At 34.2% G+C, this 18352-nt stretch overlaps 1 long non-coding RNA gene across 1 annotated transcript; it reads left to right on the top strand.

Annotated features, from left to right (window-relative positions):
• The first annotated feature begins 10100 nt into the window (after window positions 1-10100).
• LOC132716600 (uncharacterized) lies at window positions 10101-17792 on the top strand. Its single transcript, XR_009623833.1, has 5 exons — window positions 10101-10354; window positions 12746-12850; window positions 13246-13383; window positions 13899-14062; window positions 14605-17792. It is a non-coding gene; the product is annotated as an uncharacterized LOC132716600 (long non-coding RNA).
• Window positions 17793-18352: the final 560 nt, after the last annotated feature.

Raw genomic sequence — 18352 nt, 5'->3', positions numbered from 1 at the left:
CTTAGGCAGACGGCCTTGCGTTAGTCCAAAATCAAAGTGAAAAAGTGATAAAAATTCATTTTAATGATACCTGCAATGGATTATCTTTATTATTACCTGTGAAATTTGGTTATATCAGTGCAAATTTAGTAGAACATACTGGAGCAGTTGTTACAATTGTTTTTTTTTAATAGCATTTTAGGTCCTTCAATTTTTTCGTCCATCTTTTGGAGAAAATTGACCAAATTTAAAGTTTGAAAGTGAAAAAGAAGGGTATCCCCCAAATTTTTAGGTAAAATGTAGGGTTTTAAAAAAATTCAAAAGGATATATTTAATTTCAATTTTTTTTTGCACCAATACAAGAAGATGGCTTTGGGCGTTTTTCTACATAAAAAATTTTTTTTGGTTAATGCAGAAAAAATTTTTTGGTCTAAAATGGAAAAAAGTACCCTACTTTGATGAACTTCATTTTTCAAAGTGATGCGTTTAAAAGTTAAAAATTGTCTTTTTCCCAGAAAAATGGGGAAGTGAAAAAAAGGTAGTTTTTCTGCGGAAAAAATTGATCCCGATTTGGAATTTTTACGCCTTTAAAAAAAAAGGTTTGATGATAGTGAAAATAGCTTAATTGTTGGCCATACGCTGGTCAATCCTCATTCTAAAAATGGTTGTGTTCCAATTCGTTTAATGAATATTAGCAATGAAAATGTAAAAATTTAAGCTTATAGTACTCTTGGATATATTGAGAATGCTGAAAAAAATAGTTTCTTGGATTATGTAATGCACCGTCAACCTTCAAACGATGTATGGAATTAGTAATGAGAGGTCTTTAATGGGAAATTTTGCTGATATACCTTGATTATTTGATTATTTTTTGGCCGCACATTTGAAGAACATTTAGATAGGCTTGATTCAGTTTTAACGCGTTTGTGTGAGTGTGAAATGAAACTGAAGCCAAGCAAATGTTTTCTGTTAAAAACTGAAGTGTCATTCTTAGGACATGTAGTTAGTAAGGAGGGAATAAGCCCTCAAAAGTCTAAAGTTAGTTAAATTGCAAATTGGGAAAGGCCGTACGATTTAACAACTCTGCGATCCTTTCTTGGTTTTTGTTTATACTATAGGATATATATTCGTGATTTTTCCACAAGAGCTAGGCCATTAAATAGGTTGTTGGAGGCCGGACAACCATTTGAATGGTATGATGAATGTCAGAAAAGTTTCGACGATTTACGCAGTGCATTGACTGGTGATGAAGTCATGGCATACCCTATTCATACTTGATTGCGATGCGTTGAATTTCGGTATAGGTAGAGTTTTGTCACAAATGCAGTTCAGTGAAAAACTAGGACAGTGTATCGAGGAGCCAATAGCATATGCAAGCAAAAGCTTGAATAAGGCCCAAAGACGCTATTGTGTAACACGTCGGGAACTGTTGGCAGTTGTTACATTTGTTACTATGTTTAAACAGTATTTGTTAGGACGTTCATTCCTAGTGAGAAGTGATCATTCTTCATTAAGATGGATTATGTCCTTCAAAGAACCAGAAAATCAGATGGCTAGATGGCTTGAAGTGCTATCACAATATGACTTTAAGCTAGAGCATCGCAAGGGATCTAAGCATGCAAATGCTGACCTTTTGTCGAGGATTCCGTGAGACCCTTGTTCGTGTACTTGTTATAGTGGTCACTCTATTGTAAGTGAGCTTTCGTGTGGAGGTTGTAAAGAATGTGTGAAAAAGCATGAACAGTGGTCGGGAACTTGCAGATTTTGATGATGTGGTTCCACTGGTGTCTAAGAAAGTCAAGCAAGTCAGAGGAAAAGGTGTTCCTGCCGACTTAATTAGGGACTGTTCTGCATCAGTGCTGAATTTTCTGTTTGTTTTTGCGTTGTATCTGGGAGCGTTTCTCAGGCAAATTGAACAGAAATTTTCGTGGTTGTGAGAAATTTGTTTCTGTTGAGAAGACTTAGGGCAACGGAGGAAACGTGCGCCTAGGTCTGGTGCTGCGGATAACATTGATTTAAGTGATGCCACCAAAGAGAAGGATATGGCACAGACATCACATGCAGGGGTCTGTACCAAAATGGTGACATTTTCTTCTGAAAAAGTGTATAAGTTCTCAAATTGGGTAGGTTCGTATACCACAACTGAACTTATCAAATGATGAGGACATTCCACATCCAACAAAGCGGCAGAAAGTGAATCACACTGAATCATGAAACATTTCAAATTTTTAAAAACTTAACATGATTGTGTAAATTAATTGGTTTTGCTTCCAGAGTAAGCAAAGTCCAAAGGTGGGAGGGTGTTGTGAAATTTGAAACTAGTCTTTTACTAGAAGAGTATCCTTTTAGGATGGTATATCTGGACAACATTTCTAAGCAGGTTAAAATGTTTATGTAAACTTTTACTCATTTTTGGTGTAAAACAATTGAGTCATTAACAGTCCAGAATATTGGCACAGCTCAGTTATTTTTAGAGAATGAGCATACATCATTCCAAATTTGGAAAGGTCGCGCAGCCAAAGGTCGCGCGACACTTAAGGTCGCGCAATAGGAAATGTTGCGCAGAATCAGCTTTCCCAGTCATGCTAGTTCCAAATATGGAGAGGTTGCGCAATAAGAGGTCGCGCAGACTAAAAGTACAAGGTTTAAGTAATAGAAAGAGCACCGAAACACGAGGTTATCCTATGTGTACGAGGGGGCGTAGCCCCCCGAGTATTAATCAGATTATCGAGTGTTTTGGTGTTCTTTCTCTTTTGTATCATAGTCAAACATAAAAACACCTTCCCTGTTGTTACAATTTTAAACCCGGCAAAAATGAACCAATGAACGAGCATCTAAATATGACATATCTGTCGATTTCACTTTCACTGACGTCACAATATGTAAACCCCAGCAAAAATGAGCCAATCAATGGACATGCTCTGGAGTGCGGGTAACTAATACCCGCACTCCAGTTAACGCACTGTGCATGTATATGTTGTATACGATTTTACCCTTACACATTTTCAAAAGAAAGGTCTCCAAACTATGATACAAGTTATTTTTAGCCCTTCAGCATCTCAATTGTTGTTAACAAAGCATAATTTGGTCATATCAGATTTTATGAATGGGATTCCTTCCTGCTTTATCTATGTACAGGTTACTTGGTTCAAATGATGAGCTGTATGTTGTAAAGCTGGAGAGATTATATTTCTGTTGTTTAATGAATTATCAGTCAGTAGTATAAGTTTATAGAATCGTCAATCAGTAGTAAGTGTATTGGTCTTAGAAGCCATATAAAGTACATATATCTTTATTAATACAAGTGTATTTTGCACTATTACATGTATTCAGTTGCATTATTGGACAGATAATAATTATGCTATTGAGTGTTTACATGTAAATTTATATAACTATTATGTATTTTTGTACATATGTCTGTATTGTACAACAGTCTGTATACCTGAACTAGTTGCAGGCCATTTTGAACATTGCTAAGGCTTTGTCAACATTTTAAATAGGTTGCGCAACATTCAGGTCGCGCAATGAGTTGTGTGCCAAACTGGTTAGCGCAAGTGGGTCGGGCGACAATCTACTTTTGCACACCACCCTAGCTGCGCAAACAGAAGGGTATATAAGCTGGGAACTTTTTCTAGCTGAGTTAGTTTTGGGAGTGTGTTGGGGTTTTGAGTTGGAGTTGGTTGAGTTGATTTAGTTAGTAATTGAAGAAATGTATTTGTTGAAGTTGTTAAGAATTTTACTTTGGTTTTGACTGTTGATAGAAAATAAAATGATGCATTATTTTGATTTACTGCAATAAATATAATCCTGTTTTCACTTGGACTGGACTTGTTCATTATACCAGCATAGAGAAATGGTTTACTTTTAAGCGAAAAAGTGAATAAACAAAGCTTTTCACAAAAGATAAGTTTTCGTAACAATATGGAAATTGTATATATGCCAATTATAAGGAGGTTATTAGAAATAAATTTGTATGACATTTATCAAGTGATGGTGCAACAGTTAAAAAGGAATATTTTTGGCTTCTGTAAAGAAGGCATTACAACAAAACTTACTAACTTATCTGTATGTTCTTGCTTGATCACTACTGAATGTGTTCAAACTTATCAAAACATTTTGAAGCAATATTCTTTTTAATTTTGTTTATTTTACATCCAACAAAAGATACCAACAATTCTGAACGTTTATGAATGTCAGTTATAAGATTATGTAAATTTCCAAAATATACTTAATTAGGCAAACAGTTGAGCATTCGATGCAGCTTATGTTAAATACATCGTTTGATTAGTAAAAGGTGCAGGCGTGTATTTCATAATAATATTCGTATGCTGTTTATTATGTCGTTTATGATTATATCACTATGAGGTTAAGTCATTTAGAATGCCAACGGACACCAAGCTACATGCCTTCATAATCAGTTCAACAGAAAATCGCACTTTATGAAAATATCTGGATATACAATATAAGCATGCATAACTGTTTTATTGCAAGTGTTAGGGGATTGGTTTATGATAATAAATTCCCAAAAATCATTAAAAGTGAATATTCTCCTAATTATATTTGCGCAAATATAACATATTTAAGTAGGAGGCTTCCAAATCGACTAAACAATGTTAATGGCATATTGCTGTAATGATAATAAATTCATGAATTAGATTCAATAGACAAAATCCTGTACATGTTTTGCCTAAAACTAAACTGTTGAATTGTTTATTTAATAATAACTATGTCCTTAGCAATGCATTGGATACGAATGTCTGTAACTTTAATAAACAAGATAACTTTCAGTTGCAAAAAAGTGTGCACTTAGTGCATGTAGTGACTTTGAAATTATTTATACATAAATAAGCCAACTAGTGACAAATTTGGTATTAAAATTTACAAAAATGTATTGACCAAACTATGGTGGCGGCTGATTTGTGCCATTTGTGTTTTCGGCCCGCGAGATCGAAAACACGCTAACTAGCGAGGGTGCGAGCGAAGTTTAATAAATAAAACTTCCTCCGGAGGGGCGCTGAGCGAGATTTAAGAAATAAAACAGCGGGGTCGAGGGACGAAATCACGCTAATTAGCGCGGGCGCGGGGCGAAGTTTAATGATAAAACTTCGCCGCACGCCCCCACTAATTAGCGTGTTTTAGTCCCGCAACCCTGCATAGCTACAAATCGATAATAAAAAAGCTAAAATGGCGGTGGCGCGGAGCGAAAACACGCTTATTAGCGATGGCGCAGGGCGAGGTTTAATGCATAAAACTTCGTCCCAATGGGGCGTAGAGCGAGGTTTTAGAAATAAAACGGCGGGATCGCGGGTTGAAAATAAATCTTCGCACCATGCCCGCGCTAATTAGCTTGCTTTCGTCCCGCGGGGGGGCGGAGCGAAAACACGCTTATTTGCAGGACGCTAATAAGCTTGTTTTCGCTCCGCACCCCGCCATTTTATTTATAAAATCTCGACCCGCGCCCTCGCGGGGCGAAATTCTATTTATTTAACTTCGCTCCACGCCCTCGCTAATTAGCATGTTTTCGTCCCTAGATTTCGCTGTTTTAACTTGTTAATTCTCGACTTTTCGCTTGGCTGGCTCGCCGGGCGAAAGCACGAATGGCACAAATCAGCCACCATATCATACACTGGTTTTATGTGTATTGCAAACTGATAATCAGAATTTTGGTTTGGCGGGGATTGAAAATGTCATTATTCATTGTTGGAAACAAATCTGATTTAACTTATTTCACTTACAAACAGGTGCAAACTTCGCCTTGTCAAATACACACATTGTATAAGTTTGAAAGCTTTGTACTCGTCCAATAGAATTCCGAATTATCTTCAACAATGTAACCAAACCTCGTATGATTTGATAAGTTTTATCATACATAACCAAACTAACGTTTCATTGTAAATATCTATACAAATCTCAAAAAATGCAATCACTATTTTCGTAAGCAAGAGTGCATAAACCATATATCACTTTGTTACCTTTAATATATCGATGTATTATCCAACTCAACACGAGCTTGTTAATGTTGTCAAATTGTTAATATATATACTTGATCCATGAATTTCAGTTTGTTTTGTTATCAATAATTTAACCTGTTAAGTGACCTTTATCAAATTTCGTCATGTGCAAAGTCATGTGCAAATTTCGTTATAACTGCTGTCATATTACAACATTTCTGTCACATATATTTTTATCACGAGAAACCTTTTAACCGTTTACCCCATATCTCAAACTTAAATGGAAGAAAGAAATCTAATTCTTACGTTTTTTGTAGTTTTTTTTTTCAATATATGATGCTTCAGATATTTCATTGCACATTCTTTACAACAATTTTGTGTTATACAAGAAACACAAAGACAAAAACAATAAATAAACCGTTTATAACAGTTTTCTATCAGAACATTGTAACAAATACGTCTGATTCTTAAACAAGTGTTAGCAGTTCATTGCCCGTTACTTAAGAAATATTTATGAAACAAGATCAACGTGTTAACAAACCGATGTAACAGTATGACCTGCTTCCAAGACAATGGGTTAATGCTTTCCAGTAATGCAGAAAGATGACCACTGCCGTTTGTTCAAAAGCTACAGAAAATACATTAATGTATGTAATTCATTGTTACTGTAAAATGTCCAGTTAGTGCTGCAAGTGCAAGAAGTCATTATAACCGCTGGGAATAAAAATAAAAATCTTTAAATGAAATCAAATATTGACACACGCAATACTACTGAAATGTTAATGCAAAATCATAGCAAATGGTACATGTGTAAAATATTCACAATTTATTATGGAAAATAAATATCTATCCCAGAAGAACGTTTATGTTTTAAGATACCGTACAAATATATCTATATAGAAAAGAGTTATATACACAAAAATTCATATCTTTCAAGAGTATAAGACTGAAAATGAGTTATTTAAGGTCTCAACCAAAGTTTCGAGTGAGGCAATTATTTCCTTCTATTTTTGTTATGATTTAAAACGTATTAAAACCTTAGCACGCGTTCTTCATATTACTTTCAAGACATATTTATTGTTGCACCTGCGTTTTCTTGTTCCTGGAACGATCGTGAAAACAGTTGTCTGTAGGCGAGTGTCATGTCAGTGTGTCTCAAACAGATTGCGATGCGGTGAATTTCGGTATAGGTGGAGTTTTGTCACAAATGCAGTTCAGTGAAAAACTTGGACAGTGTATCGAGGAGCCAATAGCATATGCAAGCAAAAGCTTGAATAAGGCCCAAAGACGCTATTGTGTAACACGTCGGGAACTTTTGGCAGTTGTTACATTTGTTACTATGTTTAAACAGTATTTGTTAGGACGTTCATTCCTAGTGAGAAGTGATCATTCTTCATTCAGATGGATTATGTCCTTCAAAGAACCAGAAAATCAGATGGCTAGATGGCTTGAAGTGCTATCACAATATGACTTTAAGCTAGAGCATCGCAAGGGATCTAAGCATGCAAATGCTGACCTTTTGTCGAGGATTCCGTGAGACCCTTGTTCGTGTACTTGTTATAGTGGTCACTCTATTGTAAGTGAGCTTTCGTGTGGAGGTTGTAAAGAATGTGTGAAAAGGCATGAACAGTGGTCGGAACTTGCAGATTTTGATGATGTGGTTCCACTGGTGTCTAAGAAAGTCAAGCAAGTCAGAGGAAAAGGTGTTCCTGCCGACTTAATTAGGGACTGTTCTGCATCAGTGCTGAATTTTCTGTTTGTTTTTGCGTTGTATCTGGGAGCGTTTCTCAGGCAAATTGAACAGAAATTTCGTGGTTGTGAGAAATTTGTTTCTGTGAGAAGACTTAGGGCAACGGAGGAAACGTGCGCCTAGGTCTGGTGCTGCGGATAACATTGATTTAAGTGATGCCACCAAAGAGAAGGATATGGCACAGACATCACATGCAGGGGGTCTGTACCCAAATGGTGACATTTCTTCTGAAAAAGTGTATAAGTTCTCAAATTGGGTAGGTTCGTATACCACAACTGAACTTATCAAATGATGAGGACATTCCACATCCAACAAAGCGGCAGAAAGTGAATCACACTGAATCATGAAACATTTCAAATTTAAAAACTTAACATGATTGTGTAAATTAATTGGTTTTGCTTCCAGAGTAAGCAAAGTCCAAAGGTGGGAGGGTGTTGTGAAATTTGAAACTAGTCTTTTACTAGAAGAGTATCCTTTTAGGATGGTATATCTGGACAACATTTCTAAGCAGGTTAAAATGTTTATGTTAACTTTTACTCATTTTTTGTTGTAAAACAATTGAGTCATTAACAGTCCAGAATATTGGCACAGCTCAGTTATTTTTAGAGAATGAGCATACATCATTCCAAATTTGGAAAGGTCGCGCAGCCAAAGGTCGCGCGACACTTAAGGTCGCGCAATAGGAAATGTTGCGCAGAATCAGCTTTCCCAGTCATGCTAGTTCCAAATATGGAGAGGTTGCGCAATAAGAGGTCGCGCAGACTAAAAGTACAAGGTTTAAGTAATAGAAAGAGCACCGAAACACGAGGTTATCCTATGTGTACGAGGGGGCGTAGCCCCCCGAGTATTAATCAGATTATCGAGTGTTTTGGTGTTCTTTCTCTTTTGTATCATAGTCAAACATAAAAACACCTTCCCTGTTGTTACCATTTTAAACCCCGGCAAAAATGAACCAATGAACGAGCATCTAAATATGACATATCTGTCGATTTCACTTTCACTGACGTCACAATATGTAAACCCCAGCAAAAATGAGCCAATCAATGGACATGCTCTGGAGTGCGGGTAACTAATACCCGCACTCCAGTTAACGCACTGTGCATGTATATGTTGTATACGATTTTACCCTTACACATTTTCAAAAGAAAGGTCTCCAAACTATGATACAAGTTATTTTTAGCTCTTCAGCATCTCAATTGTTGTTAAAGTTATATTCCTGGTCAAATTCATCAAAACAGATTGTCAAATTAACGCCTTATTGTTATCAAATGCATTATTTAACTAGTATTGACAAAGTTTTCCAACTTAGAAACGCTCTCCGTAACATTTCTGACCATTCTAAAAAATGCATTTTCTTATTTGACTGGGTTAGTCAAATAAGATTTATATTTTGGCGGGAAGCCCTTCGATTATTTCCGTAAATGTTCGGATCAGAGTCACGTGATATGATTTACCAAACCAAAATAATGGCGGACAATACGAAAGGTGTGTCACGTATACGAGAAATAAATTTTGAAATTCGAAAAGGAAAAAGCGAAAAGTGGAAAGAAACTGTGATTTAATTCAATCAAGGATATACTCCGGTAGTGATTCAAAGCGATGAAAAGTTCTAAAATGGGTAATTAAAGCCAAAAGCGACCGTGAAGTTGTTATCTGATTGACAGGTGAGATGATCATCGTTTTTGTTTGCATTTAATTTTTTCTTGGTCTTAGATCTACTTATAGAAAAATTTCACCTACGAATATATAAACACAGATATTGTGTTATAGTTTTTAGGATGGTTTTGACTTATGATAAAGAAATTAAGCTTGCAGATCCGCGTCTGTGTATCAAGTTTTCGTTCACTGTAATTTTCGTACCAATAAATTGTTAACAGGTTAAATATAAGATCAGCTGAGCCAAATCCTTTACAATTTTATGGCTTATGTTCATTGTAACCATTGAAATATCGTTTAAGATGGCCAATCATTATCTTTTAAGAATCATTTAAGACACAACAAAATTATATTTTGAATAACTTCTATTTTCCAATCACATTATTGTTTTTTTTACTGTAAGCTGTACTGTATAGTAACTACAATGCTGTGAAATAGATTAGCCACATGTGTCTCAAAAAGGGTTAGAACTATTGACTAGCAGAACAGGCATTTTTCAAAGCATGTTCAACTATCAAGGGTAGTCCTATAAATGTGACGTCCTTTGATTTTGAGATATTTTTGCTTTTGGGCAACCTTGACCGACATTTAAGCAATAACAAGCCTGTAAGTCTGATATATTGATCTACTATCCAGGGTTGTCGAATCTTCAAAGAAATAAAGTAGAAAAAATAAAATGTTGTCTGGAAAATCGCACAAAAATCATTATTTTTGTCTCATATTTGAATCATTTTGCAGTAAAATTTCAGCATTTCACAATTTGAAAAATAATCATGGACAATAACCATAATTGTGCTGGAAACGTTAGATAATTCTTATTGACAACCCTTCTTCCTTATAAGCAGTGCAGCAATTCATGTATTGTAATTGGTTTGAATAGTCAAGATTTTAGGCCATGGTACTAGTATGCTATATTTTCATTTACAGAAATAAATCTATTTCATCATCATCATGTGTTGCAATACCACTACCAGGGACATCAAAGATGACCTGGACTTCAGTGCATATGCAGAGGAAAGTAAGTACACCATTTTTGTCGAAAGTGACAGGTTATAATAATACCTTTCAAAATTGCTATATAACTATATACTTGCATAAATAATTTACTTATACATGTATAATTCATGTTTTTTTATTAGTTTATTGAACCAATTAATGGATATATACATGTCAACATGTGATCCATATATATCATGATCTGACAGATATTCATATGATTTAAATATTAAACAATAAATATAATGAATAATGACATTTTTTAAGTGGCATATAATACGGTATTAGAAGAGGAAGAAAAAAAACATGCATTACATGGTTAATTTTGGTCAAATTGAAAGATTTTGGTGTCATTTTAAATGATGAGTTTGATATTAATGTATGACTCCATAATATTATTATAGGTAATTGTTCACTGAGGTGAAAAAATAATAGAGGGTCATTATAGGTCTTAAATCCACTTGTGTAAAAATATATATGAGCCGCGTCATGACAAAACCAACATAATGGTTTTGTGACCAGCATGGATCCAGACCAGCCTGCTCTTCCAAGCAGTCTGATCAGGATCCATGTTGTTCGCTTACAAACCCTATAAGAAGGAGAGAAACTGATAGCGAACAGCATGGATCCTGATCAGACTGCGTGGATGCGCAGGCTGGTCTGGATCCATGCTGGTCGCATACGCACTATGTTGGTTTTGTCGTGACGCGGCTCATATATGGTTTTTGGAAAGGATTCTGTTATGTAGTCAATTCTCAGACCATACATCAAAATAGTTACAGATTCCTCAAAAGTGGAGTATACTTTCTTAGTTACAATCAAACATCATGAATTACTAATTTCTAGCTTTTTTTTTTCAAAGCTATTACATTCTATGTCAGATTGCTATGTTGGCATACAATTGCATTATTTAAATATTTTGAAATGTATCAACATGAAACTTGAAAGACTTGCTTATCAGGACAAAGTGTAATTGTTAAACAGGGGAGCATACATGTTGTTATGAAAGCAGTCATTGAATGTAGCACTGGCCCGGTGGCCCATAGCCAGTGAAAATTAGTTTGGACCAGTGTAAATTTTAAGAAAATGTAGTTAAATATATAGTAGAATAAATTCAAAACTGGAATTGGGGCCAGTGAATTCAAAATCTTAAATTCAATGACTGTGAAAGCAATATTTTTTTAAGTTATATCCCTTTTAAACTAAGAATTTTTAGCTCGACTTTTCTATGAAAAGGGGAGCTATCCTACTCGCCCCGGCGTCGGCGTTGGCGTCACACCTTGGTTAAGTTTTTCGTACCACCCCACTTTATTTCAGAAGTATTACAGTATGGCTTTGAAACTTACCATACTTGTTCACCATCATAACCTCCATCTACAGACAAGAGTACATAACTCTGTCAAGGTTTTTGACAGAATTATGGCCCTTTTTTGACTTAGAAAGTGTATTGAGCTTGGTTAAGTTTTTTGTACCACCTCACTTTATTTCAAAACCATTGGAGGTATTGCTTTGAAACTGACCATACTTGTTTACCATCACGACCTTCATCAACAGACAAGAGGACATAACTCTGTCAAGGTTTTTGACAGAATTATGCCCCTTTTTGACTTAGAAAATACATTGAATATGGGTAAAATCCACTTATTGCCTTAACCCTTTGAGATATTGCTTTGAAACTTTTAATGCTATTTCACATCATTACCCCCATCTGTACGCAAGAGAAGGTAACTCTGTCAAGGATTTGTTTTAAAAATTAAGGCCTTTTATCGACTTAGAATCTTGGTTAAGTTTTTAGTACCAGTCCACTTTTTGACTGAACTGTTTGAGATATTAATTTGAAAGTTGGAATACTTGTTTACAATCATGATTCCCAAACATGTCCAGGAGAAGGTAATTCTGTCAAAGATTTTATTTGAATTATGGCCCTTAACTGTCAATGTTTTGTATTATAGGCAAGCACTAAAAAAGTTTTTTTTCTTTCTTACCAGCCCTCTTTTGACTTAAACATTTCAAACTTTGCTGCAGTGTTCAAGGGTATCACACAATTCAGTAAAATAATTCTTCACTAAATATCTTAATGCTCATGGCCATTGTTCACTTTAAAAATACAGAGATTCTTGTATTGCCTTTTACTGCAAAAACTTTTTTTATTGGCAAGCAATAAAAAAGTCGAGCGCGCTGTCTTACGGACAGCTCTTGTTAATAGACTGGTGTTATCACTGCATGCAATACTGCTGTATTTGTTGTTAATAACAAGGGCAGATTCATGTCCTATAGTAAATGTTGGTGAAGACTGAATATATACAATTCTTAATTAATAATTATGTAGAATATTTTTCGCTAAAATGAAAAGGAATTCCACAATTGATTTTTTTTCTTCTAAATCTTAAGCAAGTTATGGTTTAATCTTCAGGTAGCACTAAAGAAAGCCAATAAAATCCTTTTGGAGTTGAATTGAGACACAACCATTCATTTCTGGTTTAGTTATAAAACTGCTACAGACTATAAACTATTCATGGTAAGTAAACAATTATTATATATTTGATTTTGTTTGAATGTTTGATATTTTTATATGATTATTCTGTTGCTCAAGAAATATTTAGATAAAATTCTAGATAGCAATACATAATTGTCATTTGTTGCAAGAAAATTAATGCATTCAAGATGTTTTGATGCATAATGTGGAATACTTCATAGGTTTATGGTAATACTTCATAGGTTTATGGTAAGCATTTTATATGTAAAATAAATGTGAAATGCTTAGTAATGTTTCATAAAACTTGTTAAAGGCTGACTTCTTTGCCATTTTTTTATGCATGCTTATTTGTCTTGATATTTCATTTCAGGGAATAATATATTTTAGTGTCTGCATCAATCTTATAGTTATTGAGCATGAATGGATTCTGTTTTCAGATGATGGAATACACCAATGCCTAGTACAATGCCCATTAGAAACCAGAACAAACCATGGCTGCAAAGGAAATAAGATGCACATAGTCTGAAAGATCTGGCTGGTGTTCTGAATAAGATGACATAATATCTCAACTGCAGGTATGTTCTCATCAGGTACAATAAAAGAAATTTATATTGACAGGGTTCCCTCTGGAGCAATTTTAGTTTGCACCACCAGATTGGCCAATCAAAAAAGTTGAAGCCAATGGCTCCAATGTTGGAACCATTAATTCTGCAAAGGAGATATGTCTATTTTTGTTGAGATATGCTAGCAGTTTGGAGTGAAATTTTTAAAAGGATTTATTTTCCTAACTGGAAAGGAGTATATGTCCTGATTAATACAAAGCTCATATGTCTATTGATTATAGAATGTTCAATGTTTACAGCACCTTTATATGTTAACGCAAATGGACCTACAACCATTATGTATAAATTAATTGGCACCTTTATTGCACTTATCAATTGAAGGATAGAGCTGTGTAAAATCTTTTCAAAGATAATTATTTACATACAGAGATTATATCTAGCCTATGAATATGTTAATGTTAAAGGATTTTTCCTTACTAAAATCATTTATATGAAAATATCTTTCCATTATTTGTATTCATTTTTAGAAGTACAGCTGGCATGTAGGGGTTTCAACAGCACATCTTGATGTATTGTACCAAAAGATTTGCTTACACACCACCTGTTTATAGGATGCACAATCTTCTTGCAGCCATAGATTATAATATACATGCAAATAGACCATACATCACCAACAAGGGGGATCTGTTAGGTATGCTACTTACAAAACTCCAACATGTAATGTTTCACAATTTTACAGAATGAAATGAAACAGTGTCCAGTTTGTGTTAATAAAGTGAATTGTTTGGAACTATAATAATGTTCAACATAGATGTACTCTGTACTGAGTCAAATATGGATGTAGCATGTTTCTTTGTTTATTTCAATAGAAAGATTTCAGTTCTTCAAACATATAAAGAGGCAAAGCCTAAATAAAATGTTGTGCTTTATCTTCTTTGGGCCTATAGATTTTCAACATTTATTTTTCATTTTTGCATATGAATATAAATGCTGCATATCTTAGTATTGAATGTTCCTGCCTCTATGAATTATAAGATATTTTTATTGAAAGTGTGATCACTATGCATTTATATTGCCTATATAATATTTATTTCAATCAAAAGAGATTTTGCAGTCTCTGAATAACCTGACTTATAAATTTTGAGGACATAATTACATGTAATGCATTTTGAGAATTTTATACACTTATGATTTTTGTTATAATATAACAGGCTTGTTAATTTCCCATTTCAGACTTCAGCGAGTCTGGATGAATTAAAGAAGAAGAAAAAGTATCATTATACCATTTTTCATGATGCTATAACTCTGAGAATTAGTGACATGGAGGGGATATATAAAATAGAAAGTTAGAGGAAGATGACCCCCACAGACTTTCAAAATATTTGGCCCAAGTTAGCCCGAAGCCTACCCGAGCCATTCATGAGGAACATAAATCAAGATATGATTGACTTTTTATGGAAAAGAATGATAAATAGTGTGTTACACTGATTGCCCAACTATTCAAACATATTTAAGCTGACATTGAACACCTGGTATTCATGATAGTTTTACGAAAAAAATTCTCTTGATTCATTTGTCATGACTCAAGGTCTGATTTTAATATTTTGTCAGAAAAATGACTACTTTTTATACAAGTGCAAAATATTATCTAATCTATTAAACTATAAGTGCTGCTATGAGCTTTAATGTAGTAATGAAGTTAAAAGTATTATTCAATTATATCTTTTGATATACATGTACTATGTCATTCACTTTAGCTCAGCTTTTCTTTTTTCTTTTTTTTTTGAAAAAAGAAATAGAGGTTGCTGCTGTTGCCTTCTGCAAACTTGAACCTTGTTCATAACTTTTAAAGTTCTTGGTGTATTGTCTAACCTTGGCCTTCATTCATAATTGACCTTGACCTTCAAGGCTAAATGTCTAAATTTTGGCTTTGCTTAGTGGCTTTAACTTTATTGCCCTTTGTTAATTTTCATATTTCATTTTTGTCTTGGCCATTTCTCCTAAACTATATTGTTCACAAGGCAACACATCCGACTCGCGGAGATCTAGTTGTTATTAGTCCATGAATTGTTTGTAGTCCAATCTAGTTTATTAGACCAACGACATAGGGGCATTTTATATAAAATCCTTGTTCAATCAAACAAGGCAAGCCTTAAAATTATCTTTGTATTTACTCCCTCATCCCATTCCAGTTCTGATAGGTAAGGTGGGCTGATAAAATATTTATTTTTGTGCCCCCACTTTAGTGGCGGGCATTTAGATTTACCCTTGTCCGTCCGTCCGTATTTTACCTAGAGTCATGAAACTTTACTGTAATGTTGATCAGCAAGTGTAGTTGTTCACCTTGGTATTTTCATCTGGATATTTTTAGTATTTTCAGAGTAACTGCCATTGAATTTTTGCAATTTTCAACTTGTGTCGCATGTTACTCAAGAAGTATTTGACCTAGAGCAATGAAACTTTACAGGAATGTTGAACATTATGTGTAGTTGTGCACCTGGGTATTTTCGTCTGGATTTAGTATTTTGAGAGTTATGGCCCTTGATTTAGTAAAATTTTGCAATTTTCAACTTGTGTTGCATGTAACTCAAAAAGTATTTGACTTTATAGAGTCATGAAACTTTACAGGAATGTTGATCAGCATGTGTAGTTGCGCATCTGGGTATTTTCGTCTGGAATTATTTAGGATTTTTTAGAGTTATTGCCCTTGAATTGGTAAAATTTTGCAGTTTTCAACTTGTGTCACATGTAACTCAAAAAGAATTTGACATAGAGTCATTAAACCTTACAGGAAGCTTGCTCAGCATATTTAGTTTTGCACCTGGGGTTTGGCTTGTGGATTTATCCAGTATTTGTAGAGTTATTTCCCTTGACTTAGTAAAAAACGTTTCATTATGTTGTTATTTGTTCCTTGAGTGCTTGAGTACTTTACAGGAATAATGATCAACATCACTAAATTACAGGAATAATGATTTACATCACTGTGAAGCTATGAACCTGGGACTTTCATGTGGATTTTTTCAGTTTTGTTAGAGTTATTGCCCTTGACTTACAGTAGTATAAATTTACAATTTTCAACTTGTTCATGCATAGCTCAAAAAGTATTTATGTTTTCTTTCATTTCATTTAGCCAAACATAAATAATTTATCATTTAACTCCATAATTAATATCCTACAGGGATAAAATATAAATAAGAAAGACAATATAGGAGTGGCTACTACAGGTTCACTTTAATTTATCGAATAATTTACAATTTTCAACTTGTTCATGTATAGCTCAGAAAGTATTTCACTTGTAGGCCTGAATGTTTAAAAGAATGTTGGTCAGCATGTGCACTTATGCACCTTGGGGTTTACTTGTGAATTTATTCAGTATTTGTAAAGTTCTTGCCCTTTACTTAGTAACAGATTTTTAGTTTTCAAAAAATATTTGACCTAGAGTCATAAGATTGACAGAACAGTGGGGGGGGGGGACCCGTGTCCTATGGACACATTCCTAGTTATTCAAAATGTTTGTCTTGTTTTATTTTTCATTAAAATTATATGTAGTTCAAACAAATTGTGAATGCATGAAAGCATCTGTTTTACTTGAAAATTTAGAACCATATTTTCAGTTTCAATCAACAAATATCCCAACATCTGTATATTTACAATTAAAAAATCACGAGACAGTTAAAAAGATGTCATTCTCATTGACACTCTGATTTCATTTTAGTAAACAAATCCTGGGCAATAAGATATTTTAGGTAGCTGTGCTATTTGTAGGTAGGTTGCGGGAGTGGGGAACAAACAATATTTTACATTCAGGGGTAAGCCTAAGTTTTTAGGCTGGGTAGGAACATTGCCCTTCCCCAGATAATGGCACCAACTGATTTTGAGGTAATTAGATTTAAAGCTCAAGATGGCATAAAGTTTAACTTCCTTTAAATATGTGTAGCATTGTAAGGTATAGTTTGTTTAACCCAGAAGGAAAAATCCTGATTGCCACTAGTTTTAAGATTGGTCCATTTGATTATAAGTTCAAGGTCTCAGTGACATGTAAACTCATGGTCCCAAGGTTTTGAACATTTCCAGGGAAATTGCTTAGATTAGTAATTAAGCATTAGTTTGGAGTTAATAAGGTCTAAGGTCACAATGGCTTAAGCATCATATCCTTCATCACCAGAAACCCATAAGGGGTTAGCTCAAGTTCATACAATTTGGTTGGAATTAAGATATTATTTATTTCCTTCTACAATATTGGCCATCTTCACACTTTCTCTTCCTGTTAAGACAGCATGGATTGAATAATAAATAAAACTATAACTGTAAAGAAGTCACTGTTGTACAATTTTAAGAGTAAGAAAAAGAAGATATGCTGTTCATTTGAAAATATTATATTGTTGTTTTACTGCCAATGTTCAAATACATGTTTCAATTTATCTGTGTTTTTGTTATTTTAACAAAATTCCAAAATGTGTCCTGAAACGTGCTAAGAGAAGTGGAGTGTAAATTAACATTGAAAGGTATTTGTAAAACATTGTTACAATCTGTGATCTTATTTGAATTTTAAAAAAAGTACATTTGACATCAGAAAATAGAGAAATAAAGAATTCCTGCAGAAAGCCCAAAATGACAAAATTGAAACTGTTGCAGGCTCTATTTGGTGAGCCTGTTGGAAAGTGCAAGTTACCGTCCATGCCCCTCTAGCACCAGCTTTAGCAGAATTCAACATTTGAACATAAAGTGGTGAAATTTATGGTTTTATGCCATACCGGTGTACATAATCCAGAGATTAGGATTTAATTCTTGGCAATCTTATAATCAGTGGAATGCAACTGTTCATTGTTAACAGAATAATATTTACACAGGTTGCACTGTGTTTGTATTGGAATGAAATTCTCATTAGTACATTATTTTCCATAATGTGCACTTTTACAAAAGGCTAACATAAAAATCAGGTCTTGAGTGATCATTTTCAAAATTATAGGCATCAGAACTT

The sequence above is a fragment of the Ruditapes philippinarum genome, unplaced genomic scaffold, assembly GCF_026571515.1.
Source record: "Ruditapes philippinarum isolate M1 unplaced genomic scaffold, ASM2657151v2 ctg2362_1_1_1_1, whole genome shotgun sequence".
Lineage (NCBI taxonomy): Eukaryota > Metazoa > Mollusca > Bivalvia > Venerida > Veneridae > Ruditapes > Ruditapes philippinarum.
This window is presented reverse-complemented; position numbering and strand designations above follow the sequence as displayed.